The sequence below is a fragment of the Camponotus vicinus genome, unplaced genomic scaffold (genome assembly GCF_025532165.1).
Source record: "Camponotus vicinus isolate PSW18456_S1 unplaced genomic scaffold, iyCamVici1.0 SCAF_10, whole genome shotgun sequence".
In the NCBI taxonomy this organism is placed as follows: domain Eukaryota; kingdom Metazoa; phylum Arthropoda; class Insecta; order Hymenoptera; family Formicidae; genus Camponotus; species Camponotus vicinus.
This window is the reverse complement of record NW_028141946.1, coordinates 10,117,980-10,124,692: the sequence shown is the minus strand read 5'-3', so window position 1 is coordinate 10,124,692 and position 6,713 is coordinate 10,117,980. Positions and strand designations below refer to the sequence as shown.

Below are 6,713 nucleotides of genomic sequence, written 5' to 3'. Positions count from 1 at the left end.
ATGGGTCACCCTGTATATAATATATCGTTATATTATTAGTTTAAATAACAATTCAGATCATTTTCATATTTATAGTGGGACATGTATATATGACACATATATATTTATAGTGGGATATATATATATATATATATATATATATATATATATATATATATACACTAAATATATATATATATATATATATATATAAAACTAATAAGTAAGCGTAAACGCTTACGTCTGTCGTAATCATGGACGTAAAGTAAGGCAGAGAAAAACGTATATGCAACTTACATATACGTTTTTCTCTGCCATCAGCCTTACTCTGAGAAAGAAACGAAGATAATATGATTGTCTCTCCTTGTCACACAAACCGATTATAGCGCCGTCTGTCGCGATATCGAGCAACTAATCTACAGGTCTGCTTTACTCTCGTGCCTTGATTTCGCACACACACATATGCACGAAACTTTTGGGCACCGAAATCATTTTTACTACGCTTCTAAACTCATTTCTAAAAGTTCATTTATATTCTTTTATACAATCTCGAGTGGGAACTTAACTTATTTTGTGCATATAAGCTGCACAATTTTTATATTAAGCAAGTATTGCTACGACTTGATGCCGGGAGCCGATAAAAAAACTGTAATTTTTCAATTTTTTATTGTTTTTAACATACAATCCGGAGGTTCCTCTTTTATTTCAGTGTGTACTTTAATCGTGGAGAAACGTTTATTATTCTGTGTAATCAATAAAAAGATTTCGGTGCCCAAAATGATAATCGTTTTAGTCGATAAAAAAGGAAGGTTTAGGATCCCCTTAAACTATCAAATAAACTCTTCTCTGCTTCTTCCAAATGGATCCATACTTTCAAAGTGAGACATGGAATAGTATCTAGAAAGATTAACAAGTTTGTTACGAAAACCCAGATAACGAGTAAAGAAACTCTCGTACAGAAGAGTAATGAATTCGTTGCAACAGTGAGATCAGAAATATTATCTATAGGAGAAGATAATGTATTCAATTCTGATCAATCAGGCTTTAATTTAGAATCACATGCAGGGCGTACATTGTCATTTAAAGGTACTTTGAAAGTTGAATGCTTGGTTCAATCTATAAATTCACTGACTCACAGCTACACTATACAGCCTTTTATATCTGCAAGTGGGATCTTAAAATCATCTTTGCTAATAGTGTTACAAGAGACACAAGGTAAATTTGGTCCGATCGTCAGAAACAATATTTATAAAGCTGAAAATATTCTTGTGCTTGCTTCGAAATCTGGCAAACTTTCATCAGATCTTGCTGTAAAATGGTTTGTCGATGCTTTTTTGCCTAATGTTAATGAAGCATCGGCTCTATGTTTAGACTCTTGGACTGGACAAACGGAAGAAAAGATGTTATAGATAAGCGTGATAAAAGAGTCAAAATTTTAACTATTCCCGCAGGGACAACTGGTATGATCCAGCCATTAGATGTTTATACATTCAGACCATGGAAGAACTTTCTTAAACATTTCTCGGACTTAATCATACTATATAACTACGACATCAATTTACATTTGAGGAATAACATCTTAAAGATTCAGTCATTGATTCATAACCAGTTCTCATCACCAAGATTTGTAAATTTATTCAAATACGCTTGAAAAAGCGGGTATACTTCAGAAAAACCAGAAAAATGTGCAACACCTGTGGAATACTGCTTCGAGAATTGTGGTACACACTGTAGGTTTTGCACAAACATTTCCATCATAAAATGCGCTTGGTGCAACGAATCTTTATGTATACAACACTTTTTTTCTCCAGACTATAATGCTTCTCCTCACTACTGCAAAAGATACGTGAAATGAAGGCGATATTTTTAATTCCATCCTTTTCTTTTCAGCAAGATATGGGGAATTAAAATTCAAGTATATGGAGAAGGCCGCACCTTGTCTTCAGTGGCCAGGTCAAATCTCTATCTTGCCTTCACTGGTCGGGTAGTACCACTATCTTGCCTTCACTGGTCGGGTAGTACCACTATCTTGCCTTCACTGGTCGGGTAGTATCACTATCTTGCCTTCACTGGTCGGGTATAGTACCACTATCTTGCCTTCACTGGCTGGGTAGACCTTCCCATTGCCTTCAGTTTCCGCCATTTGGATGCGTCATATTGAATTTTTCATCCGCCACCTCTAGATTGATATAACTGTTGCCAAAATCGTAATCATGTATCTAATAAACTTCGCAAGTGGCGTTAAATAAAGTTTTTGAAACTTCTGCGATTTTGTTCACCATTTTGTATTTGCCATTCTGAATCTCGTTAAACTAATGTCAAAATCGTCATTAGCGATCTCAAAAACACGCAAACAATGAAATTATGATAGAGAAATGTCGTAAAAGCTGTAAGAGAATGACACTCATGAGTAGCGTTAGTTAGCATTGTGCTAAATGGTGTTAAACTTTCGAATGCGTTTTCTAACCTTAAAACGCCTTGTTAGCCAAAATAAAAAAACACGTGTTTAATGTTTTTCGATATACTACGTGTGTGCAAAGTTTCAAGAATATCGGCGAATGGCACTTGAGTAGTGTTACTTGTAAGTATATTTTGTTGCAACGATATTTGATTCGTGTCATTTAGATCATTTAATGTTTCAGATATATATATTTCATTATTTGATTCAACATTATTGTTTGTTGGTTCAGATTGTTTCGTTAGAAGTGGATCCTGACTAAAGAAATCTCCATATTCCAAAGGTTGACTTTCAAAACCTTTTATGTTATTGTTTTCCTTGTCAACAAAACACTTTGCTACACCTGTGGAAGAATTGATTAAATGCATTTTTTCAAAATTTAAATTTTGTTTTATTAAATAAACGAATAATAAATTTAATCAAAATTTTAAAGTAAATAACATTAAAATAATCGATTATATTCAAAATTTTATTATTACGTGCTTCATCTTCGCTTGTACATTCCTTATTTTTATTCTTTAAAATATAATTGGTTGGAGGTTTTTGGAAACTCTTTTGGATATCTATAAGAAAATGAGGGTCTATTAAATTAATAAATTAATAAATTAAATAAACTATTAAATTAATATATTATTATTAATTTATAATTAATCAGTTAATTTCTTTTAATGATTTACTGTGAGGTTTCAGAATTTGTTCTGCAGCTTCATCAGATTCTTCATTAGAATTTTCATCAGATTTTTCATTAGATTCTTTATCTTCACCTAGAGGAATATTATTTTTTTGAAGTTTCGGAAGTCTTTTATTTCTAACATCTATAAAAATATATACATATATGAGAAATAGAGCTTTATAACATTTTAAGAGAAAATATTAAAAAGTAAAATATTTTTATTTCTTAATTTAAAATTTTGTAAAATTAAAATGACTTTAAATACTTACATGATTTCTTATCATATTCTTCGTCGGAAGAACAAAGTCGGCGTGGTTTTTTGATTGCACGTTTCATGGGAAGTGGCTTACAATTAGTTGCTTTATTTATGATTGCCTCAAATGCATCTTCGTCATTAAGTCGAAATATTAAGAGCTTGGATTTCAATATCTCTGGCTTCATTATATGTAGCTTCAAAATAATATATATATATATATATATATATATATAATTATTTTGAATATATATATATATTCAAAATAATATATACTAAAAATTTGAAGATAAAATACATTGATATTTTAAACCTACCAAATGGTCCTATAAACCTGTTATAATGAATTGTACTCCAATTTTCTTTTGGCAATGTTGCTTTAATGCTTTCAAGAGTAGGATTTTTAGATTTTGGTGGCCACTTAAAAATTTTAGACTCCTTAAATAACCAACAACTTGGTAGCACACCATTCTTTCCAAAATACAATAAAATATATATTTGTAGAATTAAAAATTTTTTATTTTTTAAGAAGTAATCTAGAAAAAAGTTCATGTAAAATTGATAATTAATAAATTTACTTAGGAAAAAGATTACTTTTTTAAAGTAATTTTAATCAGTTTTCATGATTTTATCAATGGAAATATTTTTTTGAATTTATCACAATATCAATTGCAAACGATACGCAACAAAATACAGTGACAATTTAGTCATGTTAAATAAAAGTAATTTATAAATAATAATCTAGTGTTGAGTCTAGTGTTGAGTCAAGCGTTGAAGACAATTAGAACGGTTCTTTATTTACTATGAGTAAAATATTTAATAAATTGAAAACATATCTTATGATTAAAATGAATTTTTAAAGAAAGAAATAGCACTTAATATTTAAAACAAAACTATCTAAATATTTATATTAGGTGGTAAACTTAATTCCTGCCGCTAAATATTACATATACAATATTTAGCGGCAAGAATTAAGTTTATCACCTAATAATAATAAATTTGCAAAAACTTAAGTGTTAAGCATAACCTTAAATATAAGTTATTTTATTTATTCCTTCACTTTAATTAACCCGTTTCTTATTTGCATAATTGATTTTAGTTTTATTATTCGTAATGACAATAGCATATACACTATAGTTTTATTTGCATATGCGTTTAATACCGATGTTTTAAGGAAAATTATATCATTATAATTATTTGCAACTTTGTTACAGCTACACAAAAATACATTCGTAAAAGCACATTCATATATACCTGTAAAACAATTAAATTATAGAAAACTACGGTTGTCCCTCTAATTTTAGATCTATTATTTTATCTGGATTGGTTCAGAATTTCTCTTTCTGGTTTCAATGTAGAGTGGAAAAGATACATTCTAAACTAGTACATCTAGTTCAATTTAAAAGAACAGATCTTTTAATAGCGGTATGCCGCGTAAATTCAAATAATGATAAACAAAATTTAAAACTTTTATTGATCGATACATAATAAAAATAAAATGCAAATAATAAACGAATATTGTTATATATATTATGTTACATGTATATTGTTATATATATTATGTTAATCAGTAAAAGTAATACAGTAATAATTAATACTAATTTATAATAATATAATAATAAATAGTTTCAAATTCTTAATTTTAGATCATTATTTTTTATACTGTGGATTGAAAATAATAATCAATTAGAAGAATGTAGCAAGGACAAAAAATAATAAGATTTGTTATATGGAATACATACAGCCTTTTTGCTAAGTTATTTGCATTGATAATTGTCTGTTGAGACCATTGATTCCCGACTGCAATATCAAACTCCTTTGAATCAATAGGACAATTTGAAAAAGCTACATTCATCAATAATTCTCCAATTAAAATAGGTTTTTCATCATGATCTAAACAAATATTTCTAATGCGTACGATAGTCCTATCTTGCAAATAACAATATTGATCTGCTTTATTCATTATTGATAGTGTAAATTTATTAAAATGTATAATATTATATGAAGTAATACCAAGTTCTTTCAATATTTTATGATTTTTACATGTCACTGTAAGATTTTCGAAAAATAAATCTTTCTTTTTTTCAAAATTACATGCAATACGTTCTACAATTCTATTGTGCAGCTATTGTAAAGGTTTTTCTGCCTTTTTTAGTGTTTTTTTTAATATTATATAAGTAACTCTCAAATGAAAAAGAACTGAATGAATCAAGATGATTAAATTTTAAAACATCATTGGCTAAATGAATTAAATTATATTATATATCAAAAGGATATTATATATCAAAAGATCGGTACCATATAATTCAGTACATTTCTCTACAAAATATTCCAAAATCTTTAGCATATTTATTATTATCTTTGCAATCTGTTTCGTGACAAAGAATCCTGATTGCACAGTGTAGAGAAATAAAATGGATGAAATATTTCTTTGGTAAATAATTTTGAAGAACAACTGGACCTACATACAATAAAAATAATCTCAATTCAGTCGCTTTCCATCGATCAAGATATTCTAATTCCCGAGTTTTTCTAGCAAATTCAGATGGAATCCATTTTGCTATGATTTTTTAATTTACAGATATTTCTTTTATCATTTTAGCAGAAAACTTAATACATTTATGAGATCCTTTTGTTACCTTTTGTAAGATTTTTTTACAGCTCCGAGACAAACAAGGTGCATATAATCAAGTGGGAATTGCGAGATCATCCCTAAATCTGCTTCTTCAAATAATGATGTTCCAGTATGGTGATTTTCATCAATACGTTTAATGAAATTTTCATCTGTTCTTAAAACTGCACTCGAATTCAAAAATAACATGCGATGATTGTAATAATTTCCTTCTTCTCTACATTTTCCACATCCAAAGTAGCCATTGTGACCTTTTGTACATGTGATGAAAGATCGTGCTGGACTGTCGATTACAGCTCTAATTGTAACAGTAAAAATTTGATTGCAATAGTCAAATTCGCTTCGATGTAAAATGTTATATTCATCAATAAATTCTCTCAGAAATGTCTCTCAGAAATTACAGGAGTTAGGCTTCTCATATCCATGATAAGCTCCGATTACAAATGGCTCGGAAATTTTTGGATAAATTTCTCCCAGAATGGGATAAAGTTCACTTTTTGAACTTTTGGCTATTGGCAATCCATCAATATTTACATTTATCTGGATATCATGAGATATTTTGTTGATACCAATCATTCTCAATTGATCAGTTAAGAGGATGCCGGAGTCGCCTGTATTATCGACGAAAACACCGTAAATTTCGGAAGTGTGCCATTTTTTATTGCCTGTATAGAATTAAAAATCCTTCTCCAGAATTGAAGTATACACGCAAACGGAC

At 29.0% G+C, this 6,713-nt stretch overlaps 1 pseudogene; it reads right to left on the bottom strand.

The window, feature by feature from the left end:
- Positions 1 to 790: 790 nt before the first annotated feature.
- On the bottom strand, positions 791 to 3,853 carry LOC145960857 (uncharacterized; annotated as a pseudogene).
- Positions 3,854 to 6,713: the final 2,860 nt, after the last annotated feature.